Here is a 21,635-nt window from a genome sequence, read left to right as displayed (position 1 = left end):
CCGCCTTACTACGAGGTCCCTTTGCGGGTTGGTGAATTTAAAGCCTGCTTTTTGCAGCCGTTAAAAATCCAACCCGCAAAGGGACCAGGGGGCTAATTACTGTATCGCAAATTGCGGTACCGTAATTAGCGCCTTCCCCATTCCCATTATGACCTATGGGGCAAAAATGGGAATGGGGAAGGGCAATGGAGGAAGGAGGAATTACCGCCCCGCCAACCTTGGAATAGGGCGGTAATTCCCCTTTCCTCCAAGGCGGTACCGGTAAATTACCGGCATGAACCATGGCGCTAATAGCGCCATGGTTTACCGCCTACCGTGTAATGAGGCCCAATGTCTTTAAAGTAGGGACCTAAGGATTTACCCTGGGTCCAGATATGGCTGTGTGGGCTGGCTAATGAAGAATTGAGTGGTACTCACAGAGACACCAAATTTCAGACAATGGGCCTCGTTACATGTACGGCACTCTGGTAAACAAAACAAAAAAGTGGTGTAGTGGCACTTATTCTGTTACCGCTACATTATCACTGCATTACCACACTGCCATACAACAAGCTTGGAGGTAAAGTGGATGATGTACCTCCAGTATTTTGCTGGGGTAAATTCTCTACTTTGCCTCTAGAACTCGGTGGATTTACTGCATGCTAATACGGCTAAGGGTACATTTGTAAAAAATACTCATGGGGTCCTATGGGGGATTTCAGGTCTTACTACCACTCATGAGCCAGTGGTAAGGCCATAGGAATGGGTGGGGGTAATGGTCACTGATGGTGGCAGTAATTCCACAGATTTACTGCCGGGTTGCTGCCAAACTCGTGATGAGCCCAATGTGTATTCATTGATATTCTGAAATTTTAAAAGGTAATGTTTATTACTGTATAGAGCAAACATACTATTAGTTCCATTCACAATGTTGTCACGGAAACAGTTACTAGACTCAACTTTGTAAATCTTTTTGTGAGTCCATGGGGAAACTTCGTGAAACCCATTGAAGGATATAATGCACAATGGCAATTGTTTGGAAAGAAAAGAGGAAAGGTGGAGGGAAAGAGCTGAAATTGGGTCTATACACATGTCACAGGACACAGAGCAGAAACGTGTCAGCCATGTTGTGGTGGGGAAACAAGAGATGTAAATAACACTATTGCAAAGTGAAAACTGTTATTACTAAGGAAGCTGAATTTCCTCTTTTTCTCAGTTGGAAAGGACAGTAGGCTATACTATGTCCGTCTGCCAGTGGGAATGTAGCCCTTCTACCAGATGTGGCAGAGGAGCTGAAGCTGTCAAGGTGTATGGGAAAATGCCACAAGATTGCTAAACAGCTGGCTTGCTAAGACCATATTGAAAATTGCCAAATCCATAATCGTCACCTGTATGGCAACACAACACACTGTTTCTGCTGCTCATGCTAACCCCTCCTGCTGTCTCTTGGCATACCGTCAGTCCACAAGCAACACAGCCATTCTTGGATCAAAAAGCAGGACAGGCTTCTGCCCAGGCTGCACTGGAGCATATACAATCTGGAGAAGCATGTGTTGGAGTGGCTGACCATCCTGAGGCCAGGATTTTGTAGTAGTCTCATTGAATCATTGAACTTAGGCATCTCTCCTCCTGTTTTACTTTTTCTATTGTGGAGTGCAATGATGTCCTATTGAAATCGGCCCATTGTCAATGAAGAGGCAGGAGATAATGCTGATAACCCACTCAGGGGATGGGGTAGAACAAAGGTGGCCCTGCAGTCCAATTAAAGGTAGGTGGTAGCCATCTTCTCACTGTGTTTCGTTTGAGGCATTCAGCATTTTGGGGCAAACTCCAACCAATGGAAGACACTTGTGGCACATCTACAGCATTGTGTCATTGTCGCCAATCTATGGATGGAGAAGACCCTCAGGACTGATGAAGCTTTTGATATAAAGAAATAGTCTAAACATTCCCTGGCTTATCTGGGTAAATTGGTGTTCACAGCACAGCTGTCCATGTGCCACCCACCGTGGTTTGTGTTTCTGACAATGGATCTTGACATGCATAGCTATCCATGTGCACTTCTTGGAGGCTGGTACAAATGCATTGGCAAATATTACATTCGTCATCTAGGTCATGTGAATGCTCCAGGTGTTGTATGGGCAGTGGGTCGATGTAATTGCCCAGTGGGTGCTTGGAGCAGGCCAAGGGGAGATTTGCTCCTGGGAAGTACCAACTGTGGCAGACAAGGCTGCCTCCTTTGCCTAGATTTGCAGTGGCAGCGATCAGAAAGGAATGTTCCTCGGGATTGTGGAGGTGTAAGTACCACCTGCAACAGTGGCATGTAGCACATGGTGCACAGTGGCTGTACTGTTTAGACATTTTCTGTGGGGTATAGAGGGCTGTATAACATGTTTGGCCCACCACAACTTCAGTATTTAACCGGTCATAGTATCACTGGGGCCGAGGCAATGCATCTAAACGGTGACATAAGAGAATAACCACTCCTCAGACGTTCTGCCTTTGAAATCTCATTTGTGTAGCTATGTAGAATTCTTCAGTAACCCCCTCCCCGAGTTACTGTGCTATGACTGTTGACTAACACATTTGATGGGAATTGTTGGTTGATGCGTTCATGGTATACCTTCATATGGGAGTAGGCATCAACTACACTGATGGCCAGAAAGAGGCTGCTCTACTAAACTGTTCAGGGATGGGTGATCTTTGTGTATCCAGCCAATTACCTAGAAATATCATCACGCTGCCTCCTGAAGAAGGAGAAGGAGAAGGCACAGTAAATTTGCATGATACCACTCTAAAGCTAGAGAATCATTTCAGAAAATAATGTAAAGTGTTACTGGATCACTGTAATTTCATTTACAGTCTACAGAGGATTGGGGAATGTGTAGATGTAGAAGACTGACCTTCAAGCCTTGTCAGATCCTTATAGATGTATAGGGGCAATTGAATTAGAGACAGCCCTATGATGAGGACCTCTAACACAAAAGTCAAGGAGTGGCTCTGCATAGCCAAATCTCCAACCCTCAACAAGACCATTGAGATGGTGAAGGAAACTTATTAATCAAGCAGCATTTGCAATAGGTTACCAAATAGGAAAATCACAGAGTGAGGGATGAAGTGCAGGGCAGCTAACCTACCAGAAAGACAACGGATGCGGACAACTATGACATGAATAGACCTCATGAGAAAATGAGTGTACATTTGGAAGTGGTGCAAGGGCTGGTCAAAGCTGTGATGATGGTAGAGGGATGTGCACCAAGTCGGAGGATTGGGCTATAGGTCAGGATCCAAAGTGTGCCTTGCATGCTGAGTGCAAGAGTTGTGGTACTAATGGGCATTTATATATGGTGTGGCATTCAGGCACTAGTAGGATAGTTACTAGCAAAGGGTCTATATCTGGAGGTAGCGATAAATTGATAGAAAGTGAAAACAAAATATGGGAGGTTTATTTTCTATTGAAAGTCAGTGTGGTAAGAGGGACAGGCTTTGAGATGTTTAGACAGACAATTATGGGATATTTTGACCCACTCAGCTGTGCTATGCTACATCACTTTGCTGCATTGGAGCAAGAAACAGAAAAATGTCCGCACTGATTCCTGTGCGCGCCAAGATCTCTAAACTGCAACATTTGACATGGAGTGAAGTGAAAGAGGAAGCATTATTTTGCTGAAAACCCAAAATGCCTCTTTAAAATGACACTTTCTCAATCATAAAAGTGTTGCTTGGCGCTAAATTCATCAATTTCTCATGAACCACTGTGATTAGAAAGGCCCTGCAATGCCCAGGATCATTCATTGTGTCTCAGAGGAACCGGGCCTCATTTGAATGACAGCTTCTGTCAAATGACCTTTGAAGAATCAAACATGGGCTTTGTTTTCATTTTACATGGGAAACGCATCTATTTTATTTGCAACAGTATCAAGTATCAGCTGTCCAGAGAAAGACTCTAAATAGATGCCTGTAACTGTAGCTATGCTGCAAAACAACTCTAACACTCAAGAAAAGAAATGTCGCTATAGAAAGTGCATATTTGCTGGAGATGAAAACCGAATTTAAAGGAATAGTAAAATGTTCTTTTACGTGACTGAAATGGGAAAATTGCCTGTTTACAGTACATTGTTGTGTGAAAGCTTGATTACTTAGAAATGTAAAAGGGATTGCTACTGGTAAAAATACACCTATAAACTGTTGTAATTCCATAGGTTTAAAGTACAGATTTAAAAGGAGAAAATAAAAGTTAAAACCCAGGCTGAGTTGGCAAACTATATAAAACAAAATGCTCTGCCAGTTGCTAGCCCTGAGAGAGGGTGACACCTTATAAACGTCCGGCACAGGAAAGGCTAATGGCTAGCTTGGAGGCTTTGAATGCACCAGGACAAAGGGACTTCCCAAATCAGACATTCATCTTTGCCCCAGGCTGGACAAATAGCGGGCTGAGACTCCCACCTGTCAAGTGTGAGGGGCAGTAAACCTCAATCAAGAGAGAAGTCCCTCATCCTGCTTCAAAGGAATTGACATGTGCTGGCAGTTGGGGAAAAGAACAAACAAAATGATTAAGTGACAATAGACTTCCTTTTTTTTTTTTTTAAAACAAAAGCCTATTTTGTAACTGAACTTCAAGACATTAGAACAATATGAAAAGTTTGTAGTTTTAAATTTAATTTTATGCTCTTTCCTTGAACACTTGGCAGAACTCATTACTGCATAAGGAACATAAGTTGTAAAGAATAACAGATTGTGGGGAAAATATTGATATTGCAAACACAACATTTTGTACACATGTCCCAGGAGTAAATGCGCATGTGTGTACAAAGTTTTGCAATTTTAGGCCAAATCTTTCATGGTTAAAATTGCCAAAATGTAGCAGAAAGGCAAAACCAGGTCCGACAGACTTGGGTTTTTTATTGAAATATGACCCATACGATATGTAACCTGTGTATCTGATTTTCTCAGAGGTTATAGCAGCATAAATACGTATTTATGGCAAAATTAGATTTTGGTTCCAGTGGTTAGGGGAGGTTTCTAGTCATTGTAAAATTCAGGCCCATGAACAAGACATCCTTATCAGTGATCCAATCAGTGAAGAGCAAGGCGGAAAATATGCTTTTGCCCAAACCTAGCATTTTGGGCGTGGGTAGTAAGCCTGCCCCTGCCATATACTTTAGTGATGTCATCTGGCATGATAAATAAGGGAACCTGACAGCACACACACACACACACACATGAATTTCTTCCTGATTTCCTGCATGTCGTTCTGATCCTGATTTTTTCATCCTGCCTGATTCCACATTTCATTGTAATGCCAAGGTCTATGCATTGCTGAACCCCTTTTCAGCTAGGCCTCAAATTCTAAAAATCCTAAAAACCCAAGGGAAGCATCCTGATCCAGTCTGGCTTGCTACTATTAGATGCATGCCTGCTCCACACTCGCCTTCCCACTGTTCTCCAATCTCCAGTAAACAGAAGGGCCAGTCCAGTGCAGTCCAGGGCAGTTCAGAGCAGTCCAGTGCAGTCCAGTGACCAGAACGGCCCAGTTGATCCTATCCCACCAGCTTTGCCCAGCTGGACTTGGTTAGACCCGATCTGTGTGATGACCAGAACCCTTGACGGTCCAAAATCCTAAATTAAAGTTGATTGTAAGTATGAATAGGAATCATAGAAACCCATAGAATACTTAGCCTTGCCTTGGCCTATCACAATCTCTAAACCATCCTATCCTTACCTTATTAACTTGTAACATTGTCAGCATCCTTATTGCATCCTGTCTTTGATTTACCTTACTAAGCACTATTTCTTTAGTAATTTTTATCTTGTGTACATCTTAAATTATCAATCCTACATCGAGTGATCTGACTGGTTCCGCCAGGGCAGGCACTGGGGATCTGGTGTTGAAGTCATGAATCAACTCTAGAGCTTCCTGTGTCGCTCCTTCGTATTCTGGCCAGATTGCTCTAGCATAGAGTAAAACTATGTTAAATATTTTCTTGTCTAAAACACACTCAAAATCAGTGTATGTCACCTGTTTTTCTTAAAGACCATTGGTTAATTTTAGGCGGGAATCCACCATTTTGCAAAGTTTTACAAGTGTGATTTGCATGCTAAATTATTTTCAACCTTCTATTCATATTCAACGTGTTTCTTATGCTCAAACTATAGCTCATGATTGTTAGTATCTTTCCAATGTTGCTCCAATAGAGATGTGTACTGATTTATGGATTTTTGCACACATTCATTGTTTTACCCAGCCATTTCCGAAAGTCATTTTAAAGTATACGTTTTCAAATCCGTTTTTCTCTCTTGTTTGGGGAGGGAAGGTTGGATTCAAATTCTGTTTTCTATTCCTTATTCCTGATTACTTGCTGCTTCCTTCTATCTATTTAGAAGTGTTTGTTTGTGGGTTGAGCAATATTGCAGGGGGAACTCCTAACGTAAATGTTATCTTTCCAAACAACCCAAAAGTGTTCTTTTCTCTGGTGTTTTATATTTGTGTTGCTAAATAGTAAATTTAAATGCTTTACATCCCGTCTTATTTGTTATTGTCACCACATTGTTCATTGCCTCTCCATTTTAAAAGTATATGTTTGATTTGAATTTTAAATAAATAAATACATATTACCTTTACCAACCAGCCTGATTCCTGGTCCATCCTGACCCGGGTTATTTGAGAAGGGGTGTGATATGAGTGGTATATCACTCAAAATATTGAACCTATATATATATATATATATATATATAATAAAAGAAGCATTTCCATTGTGCGCTGCATACTAGGCTGAGACCAGGGTGAATTGCCTGATTGAAATATTTAACAGATTTGGGGGCTTGTCCAGGATTTTGAGTTTGACTTACTTCCCATAACTGTCTAGCACAGCAGACTAACCTGCCGGGTAGTGACACCTTGCTTGGTTGGTGTACTATGCTACACTGTTTAAGCACCTCCCAAAACAAATCCTCCAAGACCAGGCCGGTCTGTAAAAGTAAAAGTAAATCAACCCCAGAATAATTAATAAAGAAATTGATATTTCCAAAATGGCTGTTTCTGTAGAAATCAGTATGGCTAGGCAGCACCTCCTGCACAACCTTCTTGTCAGCGGTGAGTGGCCAGAATAGAATGAACATGTCTGGCTGCAGGAAATCAAAGAACAGGTTGCCGCCATGAACCTGGATACATGGCAAGGCAATGGCCCATTACACCAAGCTCTTAGTGAATTGTACATGGCCCCAAAAGTGAAAGAGGAGCAAAGCAAAATTGCACGAGTTTCGGCCTACCTATACCTCCAAATAGGAATTATGCAGGAAAAGCACGCTGAAAAGATTGCTCTGGCACATAATCAAATTGAATCACTAGAGACAATCCAGAATGATCTAGACTCTGCAGAACAAAGGCTACTGAAGAGCCTAGAATTAGAGGCAGAATCTAGAGATTATGTCACAAAATTAAAAGAAGATATGGTTCTCATAAAGAGAGGAAATGCAGAGCAAGTCACCCAATTACAGACACTAAAAGAGGAGTGTCAGGAAATGGTTGACTCTCTGCAACAGAGTCAACAGAAACGGGGACACCAATTAAATTATAATAGAGTCTGCACAGTACAGATAGTTACCTTACAGAACCAGATAGAAACCTTGAAAGAGGAAAATAATAAATTAATTATGAGAGACCTACACTCTCAAACAGAATTTGATGAGGAGTGTCAGAAATCCAATGCCATCAAAAACAGAGGGATGACCTGGCTGAACAGAGGGGCACCCTATGTCAGGAGAGAGACACCTTAGGCCAGGAAGTAAGCCAGTTAAAAACCGAGTTAAAGGGAAGAAAGCTGGCTCTCCAGGAGCACAATGAATTAAAGACAGAGTATGAGAAGCTACTGGGGCACATCAGATGGGTAGAAGGTGCTCTGAAATAGAACACCCAGACCAAAGATGCTAAAACTCAGAAGGTGAGTCTCCTGCAGCAGAAATTAGACCAGTATTCCCAGACCATGCAGGCAGCACAGAGAGACAGTGGGGCTCTCTGTGAAAAGAATCATGGGCTCCACCAACAAGTAGCAATGCAAGAGAAAATCATTGAGACCACTAAGGCCTTGATAGAGGAACAAAAGGCTCAGATTTTTGCTTATCACCAGGAAATAGGGGCTGAAAAAGAAAAGGTAGAGAAATCCTTGATCATAACATAAGGACCCCCGTACTCAGGGACTCACATCCCTTTAATACCATGAACTCTGCCAGCTTCTTGTCTACTGGCTCATATGAACCAAGGGCTATGGGGATGGTAGAATTCAATAGGGGTTGTGAGATGGGACTGACAGATCAGCACCCCCCCGAAATTGATGGATGGTCGCCCCTGTACAGATCCCCAAATGTTAGGGCTAATATCTCTGACCAGGAATACACCTTTGAGGGGAGACTCAGGGAATTGGATCCACAAAAATACTGCCTCCCAAAAGAGCAATTTGTGAAATTTGGTGGGTTACTCCAGGAAATAAAGTCCCAAAAAAGTATCCTGAAGCCCTCTATCCAGTTAGGGGAGTGGGGGGGTACTCCCCCAATCTTGCTAGCAGGGGAGAGTCAGAAGTCTCTTCTGAGCACCACAGGAATAAGGAAACTAGGCCCCAACATTCTGCAAGCACTTCTCAAGCTTGGCGAATCAGGGAGTGGCGAGAGTATCAAGAACCCACCTCCAGTAGGAGTGCCTCTGAGTATGAGAATGAATGGATTGGGTGACTAAAACCAAAAAGGCAAACGGAATTAAGAGAGCTATTCAAAAAGATCCCCTTTGCAGATCAACGCCATTAGGAGTGTTATAACTCCATATCATAAAAATGCAAAGTATTCTGTCTGGGGACACCTAGGGCCTCATTACGACCTTGGCAGAATGGGTTAACGGGCTCCGTTAATGGAGGCGGACCCGTTAAACCCGTTCCACAAAATAACGAGATCCCCTCACGGGAACCGGTAAGGACACCTGGTAAAACCAGGCATCGTTACCGGGTCCCACGAGGGGAAGAGGGAGCTAACAATGTGCTGGTCGTAATCGGCCCGTTATTAGCTCCCTCTCCCATTCCCATTGAGCTCTATGGGGGCTCAGATGGAAATGGGGAAGGTCTGTGCCCGGGTTCCCAGAGGGAGGAATTACCAGGCCCTCCGAACTCGGAATGGCCCGGTAATTCACCATTCTGGGAACCCGGTAAAGGAGCCCGGTTTGGCGGCAGCCATGGTGCTGAAAGCGCCATGGCTGCCGCCAAACTCGTAATGAGGCCCCTAGAATTATATGAACAGATGATGGACACTTTTCATCTGAAGGACAGCCAGAATTGCATACATTATGTGAAATGCACATTCTCCCCTGAATGCTCCAGTTTCTTTGCCGGACTGGAGGATCAGAACCACTCAAGATGGTCCACCTACAGGGTGGCCATCTTAAAACATTTCTCTACAGATAGAAACCCCCAAGAGACCTGCAAGGCGGCCTACAATTTGCAGTGTGGGGAAGATCAGGCCCCACAAGAATTTGTGCTCGAGCTCAAACGTGCTTTTGCACAGACCACCAGGAGGGTGCTCACAGATAGTTGGGAGTTCACCACCACCTTCTTCCATGCACTCCCCAAATATATAATGACCCAGCTGGTGAGGGACTTTCATTAGAAGAGATCATTGAACTGGGTCATGGAACAGGCGACCCATATTTATGACGTACAAAAACCTGTAGATAGCAAAAACACAAACAAAAACCCCAAACCAGCCAACACCCATGCTGCTGCTGATAAGGTGGCGGAGGTGAAGGTGGCACCTATTTTAGATCTGGAGATGAGGGTGCCTAAAAATATACCTGTACAAAATCCATCCAATCAAAGAACCAGAAGGCCCTCGGCCAATCCCAGACAGGTGGTAGTCAGGGAGGTTATTCCACAAATGGGACCCCTAACTCCCCTGATTACATCAGCCCCGGATGCAAGGGTAGCAAACCCATCCTGGGGTATGTGTGGACTCCCACAGCCCAAGGGGGGGATCCAACCAGGTAGGTACCACCCCAGGAAACTTCCCTCCCAACTTTCCCCAGGAGGATAGTAATCCCCCAAATACCAGATTGAGTTTCTTTCCCTGGCACCCTCAAAACTTCAACCTACATAACAACCCTCCTTTCTTACCCCACTTTCCAGAGCCCAGACAGCCCAATCTGGTAGAGTGGAGGCCAAGGGGGTAGGGTTACCCCAATTTTCCAAACCCAGGGTAATATGGGAGAAGGGATAGTTACCCTTCCTTGATTCACCTAGGATGGACCAGAAAACCACATACCAGCCAGAACGGGTGTCTCAACTGGAGTGCCAGGTCCTGAACCTGTCATAGGATCTGGGTCGCATGTTGAGGGCTCAGCAGAACCCTCAGATGAACATGGCGGCTCAGAACCCCACAAACCAAGGGTCTGGTACTCCAGAACAATGGCAGGGAGAGAACCCCGAAAACTCACTGGTTCTAGAGGAGGAGGCATGGGGGGAAGAGAGTTGTAAAGCCTTAGAGGAAGATTCCTTCCCCACCCGTGAAAAGCCCTTGGACACCCAGGAACCAGAACCAAAATCTCCTGCTCTTGAAAGTCTGCAACCCAAGGAACAGAGGGTGGGTAGGAGAAATAAAGAACCCAAAAAGGACCATTTTGTGGAGGAGGTTAGTGTCCTCCAATTTGAAGGAGTGGGGTCCTCAGAGGATTCTGGAAAAAAGATCTTCTCCTTCAGGGATGGAGAAATTCCTCCCAAAGAAAAATGGGTCACAAGAGATACTAATGAAGACTGGGTGAATGTGGGGACTGAGTTAGAATCGCCCATCATTGAACCCCAGAATGATAATCAAGAAAACCACACTGCCCAAACCTATTCTGGTGACTGGCTCAAAAAGGGGGGGCGGCCCAGAATCAGAACCAGGGGAGCCCAAAACTCCCCAAATATCCAACTGTCACATTTTTCTTGCAGATCCCCAAGCTCCCGCACAGAATCATGCCCAAACTACCCCTGTGTCAAAATCAAGAATCAAGAATCTGACCAACCAGCTGGCCCAAAAAGCACATTATCTCTGCCCCCTTGAGGAGAAGGAGGGAATGTTTTATGCCCAGTCCAAATACAAGGGCAGCGTACAGTGTCGGCACTGGTGGACACTGGATCCCAAGCAACTCTTCTGTGAAAGAGGGCCTTTGATCAGCTGAATTCAGGAAGGGGAGAGATACCAGATCCCTCTCATTTCTTCCTGGACAACTCCAGAACTTCGACAGGAAGGAAATTCCTGTTGAGGGGTCTGCAGAGCTGGAAATTAAAATAGGGTGACACAAGATGAAGCACCCGGTCACAGTCATGGCTCCGGAGGGAACTCCCTGTCTATTACGTAATGACATCCTCTGTAGGTTGTCTCCTCTAATAGACTGTGTGAATAAGGTACTCTAGACCCAGACTCACAGGCCAATCAAATTACAACAGAGTGTCAACCATGTTAGTCTAAATGGCGCATGCCACATGGTTGAACAAAAACCACATCAAATTAAGTGTTATCTTCAAAATAATGAAATACCCGACGTTACCATAATTTCTGTGGGACAACAAACTGGTGATGGGAACTCCTTTCCATTTGAGTAAATCAACCTTCCTTCCGGTTTCCAGTGGCATTCCACACTGGAAGGAAATACTCTGAAATTCTACACCAATTCACAATCTGAAAATCCCAAATCTATAGCCAAAATTGATAACCAACCAGCACAAAGTGTAGCTGGCGTTCAGAAGAAGGGTGAACAGCTCTTCTTTCCGATTCATTTCAATGACAAAAATGAGTCTGTCCTCACATGAGTGGACTTGAATAGCAAAGAAAGCTTAATCAGCGAAGTATTATTCAAGAAACTCCCAAAAGATCAGACCCTGCCCGCTGTAGAGTCAGTGTATCAATGGGTAAAGGGCCTGGAAATCCCCTGTTGCAAATATCTTCTGCTTAGCAGTTGTATGATCAAAATCTCTAGAGGTTATAAAAGCATAGAACACAATTATTGGGTCGTGCAAAGTTTTTCTTCCACCTTTTACATGGGCAGTCACATCCTCAACCGACTCGAGATTAATTTGGATCCCAGTTATTGCCAAGCCCGGTCCCAGCTGGAGAGTAAATCTCAGTGTCCTGGCAATCCTAAAGTAAACCTTCCGGTCAGCCCCAGTGCTACGGTAGGAAATGGAAGTTCAGAATTGGAGGAGAGGTCACCATCACAGACCTCACCTACAGAATCTGCATCCCCAAAGGTGACTTGACAGAAAAGAACGGGTCCACATCAATCAGCTAAAGAGTTGCCACCCCAGGCACACTTTGCAGCAAATAGAGGATCCTACAGAAAACCCAGGGGGGGATAAATCTGAAGCATAGGAATATTTCAAATTGTCACTGAATGCATGTACATCACACTGCTGTCATCCCAATTTGAGGACAGTTAGTGGGAAAATTGTCATAACCGGTTTGTGTTCTATTTTTATAGATTTGCACTGATTACACCGTCCTTACCAAGGAGCACCTCTTCGGGGACCCAGAAGGAGCAGCCCAAGGAAATCCAGAGTGTCGCTCCATACCCGAAAAGCAAACCTGAGAGAAGGCTGGTGGTATTGTTCCACATTCCAACCAGAGGCAGGGAGGAGAGCGTGTTACATCATTCGCTGATGAAAGAAGGACTCATACCCAACTGAACCCGCTTTTTCAAGAAAAGAAAAAAATCCCACTTCCTTGACTCCCCCACGACTGGAAGTCCAGACGAAGTCAGGATGGGGATCTGTGGGATATTTTGACCCACGCAGCTGTGCTATGATACATCACTTTGCTGCATTGGGGCAAGAAACAGCAAAATGGCTGCGCTGACTCCTGTGTGCGCCAAGATCTCTAAACTGCATTTTTGTAACAACCAGAAAATGGCTGCACCACCCTGCCACACACATTTCAGTTGGGGTGGAATAGAGTACTCACTGCAGGAATATGCCAGAGTGCTCCGAAACATTTAACATGGAGTGAAGTGAAAGAGGCAGCATTATTTTGCTGAAAACCCAAAATGCCTCTTTAAAATTACACTTTTTCAACCTTAAAAGTGCTGCTTGGTGCTAAATTCATTAATTTCTCATGACCGACTGTGATTAAAAAGGCCCTACAATGCCCAGGATCATTCATTGTGTCTCAGAGTAACCGGGCCTTATTTGAATGACAGCTCGTGTCAAAAGTATCTTTAAAGAATCAACCAGGGGCTTTATTTTCATTTTACACTTCAAACACATCTATTTTCTTTGCAACAGTATCAAGAATCAGCTGTCCAGAGAAAGACTCTAAATAGATGACTGTAACTGTATCCATGCTGCAAAATAACTCCAGCACTCAAGAAAATAACTGTAGCTGTAGAAAGTGTATATTTGCTGGAGATGAAAACCTAATTAAAGGAATAGTAAAATGTGCTTTTTCCTGACTGAAGGGGGGAAATCGCCTATGTAAAGTACAGCTCTATGAACACTGTGAGAACTATGACAAATCAGTGATGGCATGTGCCTTATAAATAGGTCACTCTGCCTCAAATCAAGGCTCTCCCTACCAATTCCAAGGTGTGCAGCTGATCAAATCTGGAGCCATCCATGCAGAGAGGGGCCTAAATCTTGCAGTGAAGCCAGGAGCTAGAGTAGCTGACTTGGGACAGAGAGAATCCGTGACTTACCCCAGGATGTCCCAGCAGTGAGAGCCTGATGCTCCTTAGCGGACCATTCAGCCCTCTCTTGTAAGTATAGACATCCCCAGAAATAGATTAAATAACCCCTATATTCACTTGTCTGTACATTGTAGTAATTGTTTCCATTGAAAATGTGTTTTTTACCCGTGCAATCCTGTCATTTCCTATTGAAAGAATTCCAGTTGCTTGTATAGATGCCTAGTATATTTTTTCCACTAAATCAGTTTTATTCCCACATTATTTAATGGGATCGAGAGAGTTAGAATTTGAAACTAACTCTCTCTTCCCAGTGTCTTTTGAGTCATTATTGACTTAAAGCTTTTCCCCAAAGAATCAAACCCATTGTGAGCTAAAAACAAATTTGTCTGTGTGTTTAAAAGGTGTTTTAGCAAACAAAGTTCTATGTGCATCTGTCATTTTAAACCCAAACTATTTTTCCTAGTGTGAGTAATCCCTTTGCCCAGACCTTAACCGTTATGTGCCTTTGTCATTTTAACTGAAAACCGATTTTCCTATGTGAGTTCCCCATTGCTTAAAGCGTGCTTGTAATTTGCAGCCTTAGTAAAAACGAGTGTCATTTGCATTTTTGTTTTCCTGGAACATTTACTTAACCTGTCTAAAACCATTTTTCCTAGTCTAGCTCTCTTCACCTACTATATTCTAGTAACAGATTTACAATTGAAGTCCCTTTTTATTTTACCATGTGTTACAGATACGAAAATCAAGTTTCCTTGAGCTGGGGTCTAGGGTTCACTACCATCTGTGGGCCGATAGGTTAAAAGAAAGTGGGCGTGTTTTGGGAAGACAATGAGGATACTTCATACATCATCTAACTTACAGGTAATCTTACTGTATGACAAATACCCTATCTCATCTATGATACATATGTCAGCATTTTTGATTACTACAATTTTCAGGGAATTGCATAAACCTTGTTTGATGTCTGTGCAATCTATTGTTGCAAAGCTGCAGTATTTTCACATTTACGTCCAAACTATATTAATACAAAATATGGCATTCGGTGGGCGGAATATGAATAGCATTTTGCACATTTCTTAAAACTTTTATGATTCTCACACTTATACAAAGACCACAACCACACTTTTCCTCCTAAGTTCTGGTATGTTGGTGTCACCAGGAGCAGCTCACTGACAGCTTTCCAGAAATCTGAACATGAATCGTGTGCCATTAATATTTCCCCTGAACAGCATGTCTCCCTACGCTTTTCAATGATTTTGAAACTCCCATTAACTCTGCCCCCACCCAAAGAAGAGATCTAGTTTAAGCTCTGACTTCAAGAGGGAGGCTTTTGGTTGGAATAACTCAAGACTTCAAGGGCTGATGGCCAGCTTTATGACGTCCTGTGAGGTTTTAGTCATAAATTCTGATCTCGTCCTCCTGACAATGGAGCCTTTAGAATCTAGTTTCACACTTGAGGAACCCACAGTAGAAATGAAACCAGGACTTTGGCTGTTCCCCCCACTGCAGGCATTTTACTGTTAAATCAACTCTTAGCATTGCACAATTTCAACATGTAAAACCCTCACACAGTGATTACCTGCAAAACGCGGTTAAAGAAGAGCAACATATATATGTCAAGACTTTAGCTGTGCCTTTGAATGCTTAAAGTGTTACTTTTAAAGGCACAATTTCAATGTTAACTGGGAAAGTTCCAGCTGTGAGACCTTTTGTTCTGTTGCAATTTCTGTGTAGATTCTTTAAAAGATTTTTGCACGCATTTTTTAAGGAGCATATCATTAATTGAAAGATAAAAACACATTTTTATATATAATTATTTCTCTCCCAGTAAAATCTCCCTTCTGCTGTGCAGGCTTCACACAATCTTGGCACTTTCATTTACATACTGGATACTGCTGTTTCTGCCATTATGACTGTAGCTTTCTTCAGCTGAGTGTGGAGAGCGGTCGCCGGTAGCCCAAGGGGAACAGCAGGCCTGGGAAGCCCTGCCTGGGCCTCCATGAGTGTTTTGATGTAAAATATTGAATAATTGCTTTTTCGCGCTCTGAGCGCGGTGTTTGGCCTGCTCCTGCTCCCCCCTCCCACTTCCTGGTCCTCCTCTCCCTCCCCGCCTCCCTGCCCGCCCACCCCCCCTCTGATTGGCTGTGTGCCTGCTTCCCCTCTGGCCTACTCGACGGCCGTTCCCCCCGCTCGCTTCTTTCTTCAGCTGAGCGTGGAGAGCGGTCGCCGGTAGCCCAAGGGGAACAGCAGGCCTGAGAAGCCCTGCCTGGGCCTCCGTGAGTGTTTTGATGTAAAATATTGAATAATTGCTTTTTTGTGCTCTGAGCGCGGTGTTTGGCCTGCTCCTGCTCCCCCCTCCCACTTCCTGGTCCTCCTCTCCCTCCCCGCCCATCCCCCCCTCTGATTGGCTGTGTGCCTGCTTCCCCTCTGGCCTACTCGACGGCCGTTCCCCCCGCTCGCTTCTTTCTTCAGCTGAGCGTGGAGAGCGGTCGCCGGTAGCCCAAGGGGAACAGCAGGCCTGGGAAGCCCTGCCTGGGCCTCCGTGAATGTTTAGATGTAAAATATTGAATAATTGCTTTTTTGCGCTCTGAGCGCGGTGTTTGGCCTGCTCCTGCTCCCCCCTCCAACTTCCTGGTCCTCCTCTCCCTCCCCGCCTCCCTGCCCGCCCACACCCCCCTTCCTCTCCCTCTGCCTATAACCTCCCCCCTCCTGGGCAGCCCTCTGCCCGGCAGCCCCCCGCGGCTAAGGGCCCCAGGCCAAGGGCGACTCCTATAGTGCGGCTCCCTGTGTGTCTGCAGGTGTCCGCAGGGGACGCCAGGCGCCAGTTCCACCTGTTCTCCGTTCCCCGGCCCACCCCTCCTACTCCTGGTTACATCCGCATGGGGCCTTGCCTCACTGTATTCACAGTTGAGGTAAACTAGGGTGTTTTTTTTTTTTTTTTTTTTCTCCCCTTGCAGGATTCTCAAACTTAGGTGGCCCGGTACCTAATACGCATTACTGTTTGCTCTGAACTGTGGTAAACTAGGGTGTTTTTCTCCCCTCGCAGGATTCTCAAACTTAGGTGGCCCGGTACCTAATACGCATTACTGTTTGTTTGCTCTAATTGTGGTAACTTGTGCCTGCCGCTCACTTCCTGTCTGCGTGCTCTCGTTTCGTCTGTCTCCCCCCCCTCCCTCCTACTCCATGGTGCTCTCTGTCTCGCCTATCTTCTCTAAATGCTTCTCCATTGACTATCCTGCTCTCCTCACTAAATCTGGTAGGAAAAAGTTTAAAAAGGACATCCTGGTCTCCAACCCAGGCCTCCCTATCGCTGACACCTACACTAGTGCCTGCCCTAAGGAAACTCTCACTGACATCCTCTTTTTCGTGCCTTCGCCTGACCTATGGACCCTTCATATGATCTCTGTGCTCTCTCCTTTCTCCTCCTCTCCCATTAATGGTGGCGCCCGTTGGGATGTCCTCTTGACCCCCTTCCGCTCCTCTAAGGCCATCATTAATGTCTACGCTAATGGGACCATCTTGGTCCAAGGCCCTCAGGCCAACCTTCACCTCTTTGATAGACGCTTCCCACACCTCATCAACTTCCTCTCCTCTCCTGCTGTCCCCCCTCCTCTATCCTTGGCTACCTTGCCTCTACCCTCCCTCCCTGCCCCCTCTCGTGCTCCTTCTTCACCTCCTTCTTCAACACCTCCGCAGGGCGTACCTCTGATCTGTACCCCTCCCCGGAAGTTCTTCAAGGATGGCAACTTTCTCCACATTGCCACTCTAAATTCTCGCTCTGCCATCAAGCACTCCTCTGATATCTGTCACCTTCTTGAGGAACTGGACCTCGACGTCCTCTGTCTCACTGAGACATGGTTCACAGCCAGCTCTGCCACCAGCTTTGACACACTCCTACCTGACGGTTACAAGATCCTCTCCATGCCCAGGCCTAACCGTGCAGGGGGTGGTGTTGCCCTTATCTTCCCTGAGTGGATTCCTGCCACTGTCACTCCTAAGCAGACCTACTCCTCTTTTGAATGTCTTGTCTGCCGACTCTCTCTCTCTCCTAGCCATTCCCTTACCGTGGCTACTATCTATCGGCCACCTGGTCAAATTTCCTCCTTCCTCTCTGAGTGGGCTGACCTCTCCTCCTCACTCCTGTCCTCAACCACTCAACTCCTCTTACTTGGCGACTTCAACATCCACCTTGATGCCTCCAGTCCCCCCACTGATCTCTTTCGTGACCTCTGCGACTCTCTCTCACTCTCTATTCTCCCGTCTGGGCCTACTCACTCTGCTGGGCACACTCTTGATGCTCTGATCTCTTCTGACCTTCCCCTCTCCGTCCCTCTCTCCACTCCTCTCTCCTGGAGTGATCACTTTCTCCTATCCTCCCACCTCACCCTCCCTACTCCACAGGCAAAGCCACCCTCTTCACTGCCACCCACCTTCTCGGTCATCCGACCCATGAAGCGTGTGTCAGTTGAGGCTTTCGCTGCTACCTTCTCGCCCCCCCTGCCCCCTCGGCTGACTCCCACCCTGACACAGCCCTCTCCATGCTCCACTCTGCTATATCTGTTACTCTTGATATCCTTGCCCCCGTCATGAGAAATCGCCTGAAGCCCAAAGCCAATTGTTACTCCTGGTATGACTCGGATCTCGTCACCCTAAAACGCAAGTGCAGGGTTGCAGAGAGGAAATGGCATGCTTCATGTTCATCCTCTGACAAACTGGCCTGCCGCCTGCTCCAAAGGCAGTACCGGCTCTCCGTTCTCACCAAGAAGAGAGCACTTATCCAAGCCCGCATCTCTGCGGCATCTAACAACTCCGCCGAACTCTTTAAAATCTGCAAGGAGCTGGCCAACCCTGTTGCAGTCTCTACCTCTCCTGTCCCCTTCCAGGCCCTCTGCACTGCACTGGCCTCTCACTTCATCTCTAAAACTCAGGACATCCTGTCCTCGCTCTCCTCCTTTCACCTCCCTCCCTCCCTTCCGGCTCTTCCTCCGGCCCTTCTGCAGTCACCCCTCCTCCCTCTTTCTCTGCCTTTCCACTTTTCTCTGCTGACGAGGTTTCCAGACAAGTCCGATCTATGAAAGTCTCGTCTAAACAGGTTCACCCCTGTTCCTCCAAAACTATCAAGGACCACATCGACTCCCTGGCTCCTGCCCTGGCTGACTTTTGCAACCACTCCTTCGCCTCTGGAGTCTTCCCTTCCCCCCTCAAGCACTCCCTTGTGCACCCTCTTCTCAAGAAACCCTCTTCCGACCCCTCCTGCCCGGCTAACTATCGCCCTATCTCCATCACTCCCTTCCTGGGCAAGCTCCTGGAGAAACTGGCCATCTCCCAGCTTAACCTCCATGCTGAATCTGTTGGCAGTCTTCATGACCATCAATCTGGCTTCAGAGCTGCCAGAAGCACGGAAACTGCTCTCCTGAACATCCGTGAAGACCTGCTCTTGAACCTCGATTCCAACACTCCGTGTGTTCTCATTCTGCTCGATCTCTCCTCTGCCTTTGACACTGTCAACCATGCCATCCTGCTCAACCGTCTCCGTGAAAACCTGGGTATCACTGGTCAGGCTCTGGCGTGGTTGACCTCTTTCCTTTCAAATCGACCCTCCCAGGTCCAACTGGGGTCCTTCCTCTCCGACATCTTTTTCTCCACCTGTGGTGTCCCCCAGGGATCTAATCTCTCTCCCTGGCTGTTCAATCAGTATCTGGCACTCCTTTCCCACCGCATCGCCGCTCTCTGCCCTAATTTCCAGTGCTATGCGGACGATACCCAGCTCATTTTCAGGCTACCCTCAGCCTCCCCCTCTCCTTCCCTCATCTCTGACTGTCTGTCTGCTATCCAGGAATGGTGTGCCGCCAATGACCTCTGCCTTAATGCCAGTAAGACTGAGATTCTACTCATCGGTACACCCACTCCCTCCTTCCCTGCAGCTCTCTGGCCTGCCTCCCTTGGCCCCCTCCCTGCTCCTACCTGCACGGCAAAAAACCTTGGGGTCATCTTCGACTCCACACTCTCCTTCTCTCCTCATATTTCTGACGTCGCTAAGAAGTCACACTACCAGCTGCACCTCCTCAGAGGTATTCTTCCCTTCCTCTCCTTCCCCCAGAAGCTCACTGTCTCCCGAGCCCTGGTTCTCTCGAAGCTGGATTACTGTAACAGCCTCTATCTTAATCTGCCTGCCTCCACTCTCCGCCCTCTGCAACTCATCCAGAACAGAACTGCGAGACTTGTCCTTGGCCTCAAGCCCAGGGACCGTATCTCTCCAGGACTGAAATCTCTACACTGGCTCCCAGTGGCTGCGAGGATAAAGTTCAAAACCCTCTGCATTGTCCACAAGGCCTTCTGGGGCCTGGGTCCTAAATACCTTCAACTCTCTCTTCCCAAATATCTTCCTTCCCGAGCCCTTCGCTCATCCGCCTCCAACTCCCTCAGGATCAGCCGCTTCTCCAAGCAACGAGCTGGGGGTAGATCTCTCTCCGCGGCAGGGGCCTCCCTCTGGAATAGCCTTCCTGCCTCCCTGAAACTTGAGGAGAACCATCTCCGGTTCCGGAAGCACCTCAAAACCTTCCTCTTTGCTTCTGCTTTCTCTCTCCCTCTCCCCTGCTGAACAGCTAATATCCTTCACTGAAACTGCACTGATTCTGCAACTGGACCACTCTTAACCGCCTCGGTCCTGGGCCCAGCCACTCTCCACTTGCACTGATGCACTGGAACCCCTCTGCACTGCGGGACTGTCTCTGTATCCCTTCAGCCCCCTCCCCTTGCCCAGCACTTGTTCTGCACCTACCTTGCACTTGCCACCAGCTGGCCCTATTTATTTATTACTTTACGCCACTTACCTTGTACTGCACTTCCCCCCTCCCCTTCCCCTTGCACTTTTCCCCCTCCCCCACCCCTGCACTTGCGCGATCTGAATGACACCTGGCCTAGTAGGATCGTTGTCTGTCTCCCCTTGTTCCTCCCCTCCCTGCCTCGTTGCGCCTTGAAACACCTGTGTATAGGCGCGTTACAAATGCCATATCATATCATATCATATCAGAAACATTTTGCAAATGTTTTCTTGTTTCTTTCCCTCATGTGAGGAGATGAACATTTTTAGGCATCTCCAGGTTTTGCTGCATAATTCCGCTCCTTTTCATTTTGAAGTTGCAGGGCCTGATTAGCATGTTAATTCAAAATAGGCATTTTACTGAGGGGCATGACCCTTCACAGACTTCAGCCTTTAGTTTATGGCATTCAGGGTTATTTCACCCCACAAATTCCCCCATCCTAGCTCGTTGGTAACTTTATTTAGAGAAAAGAGCTAGGAGAGAGAGGGCTGTGCATTTTATGATGGCCTGGGTTCATCACAGGGATCTCCTTTAGAGCATGCCTGATCCTGGGTTCATTCCAGGACTCTCCTTCAGTGTGCATCTGCTCTATTCCTGGTCCTGATGGCGTGGTGCACTGGTTTGCCCCCACTCTCTTCGGATTTTGATTTCTATGTTAGGTTGTGGGTCCCTTCCAGCCTGTAGAGGCAAGGAGTTAATTGATCTGCCAAGAAGAACAAAGAGATTAGGTTTTTCATTTAATGCCATTTCCCCAGGTAGGCACGTGAATATGGACAACAAAACAGCAGAATAGACATATACAAAATATACATTTGCACACACATTTTCCTTACATAGACCTTGCCAAAACACATTTTTGTTTTACATATCCATTGCAAATCCCCATTTTTGTTTTACATATCCATTGCAACTACACATTTCAAAATAAGATTGATTGTTCTATTCATGTAAATGTATGATTTCCTTTATCCGTGTTCCAATTCCTTACCTGTACTCTTCAGAGGATCCCTGGGCTTTACCCTCACTGGGTTCTTCAATCAGTCACAAGTTCTGCCTGGGGTGAGAGCTCTTCAATTGATTGATGTGCACCCATTTCTCTTCCGTTTGTTCTCCTTTAGGGAGGCAGATTTTATAGGCGA

This window comes from Ambystoma mexicanum, chromosome 9, assembly GCF_040938575.1.
Source record: "Ambystoma mexicanum isolate Mex_15411 chromosome 9, UKY_AmexF1_1, whole genome shotgun sequence".
NCBI lineage: Eukaryota > Metazoa > Chordata > Amphibia > Caudata > Ambystomatidae > Ambystoma > Ambystoma mexicanum.
Note: the sequence above shows the minus strand (reverse complement) of the source record.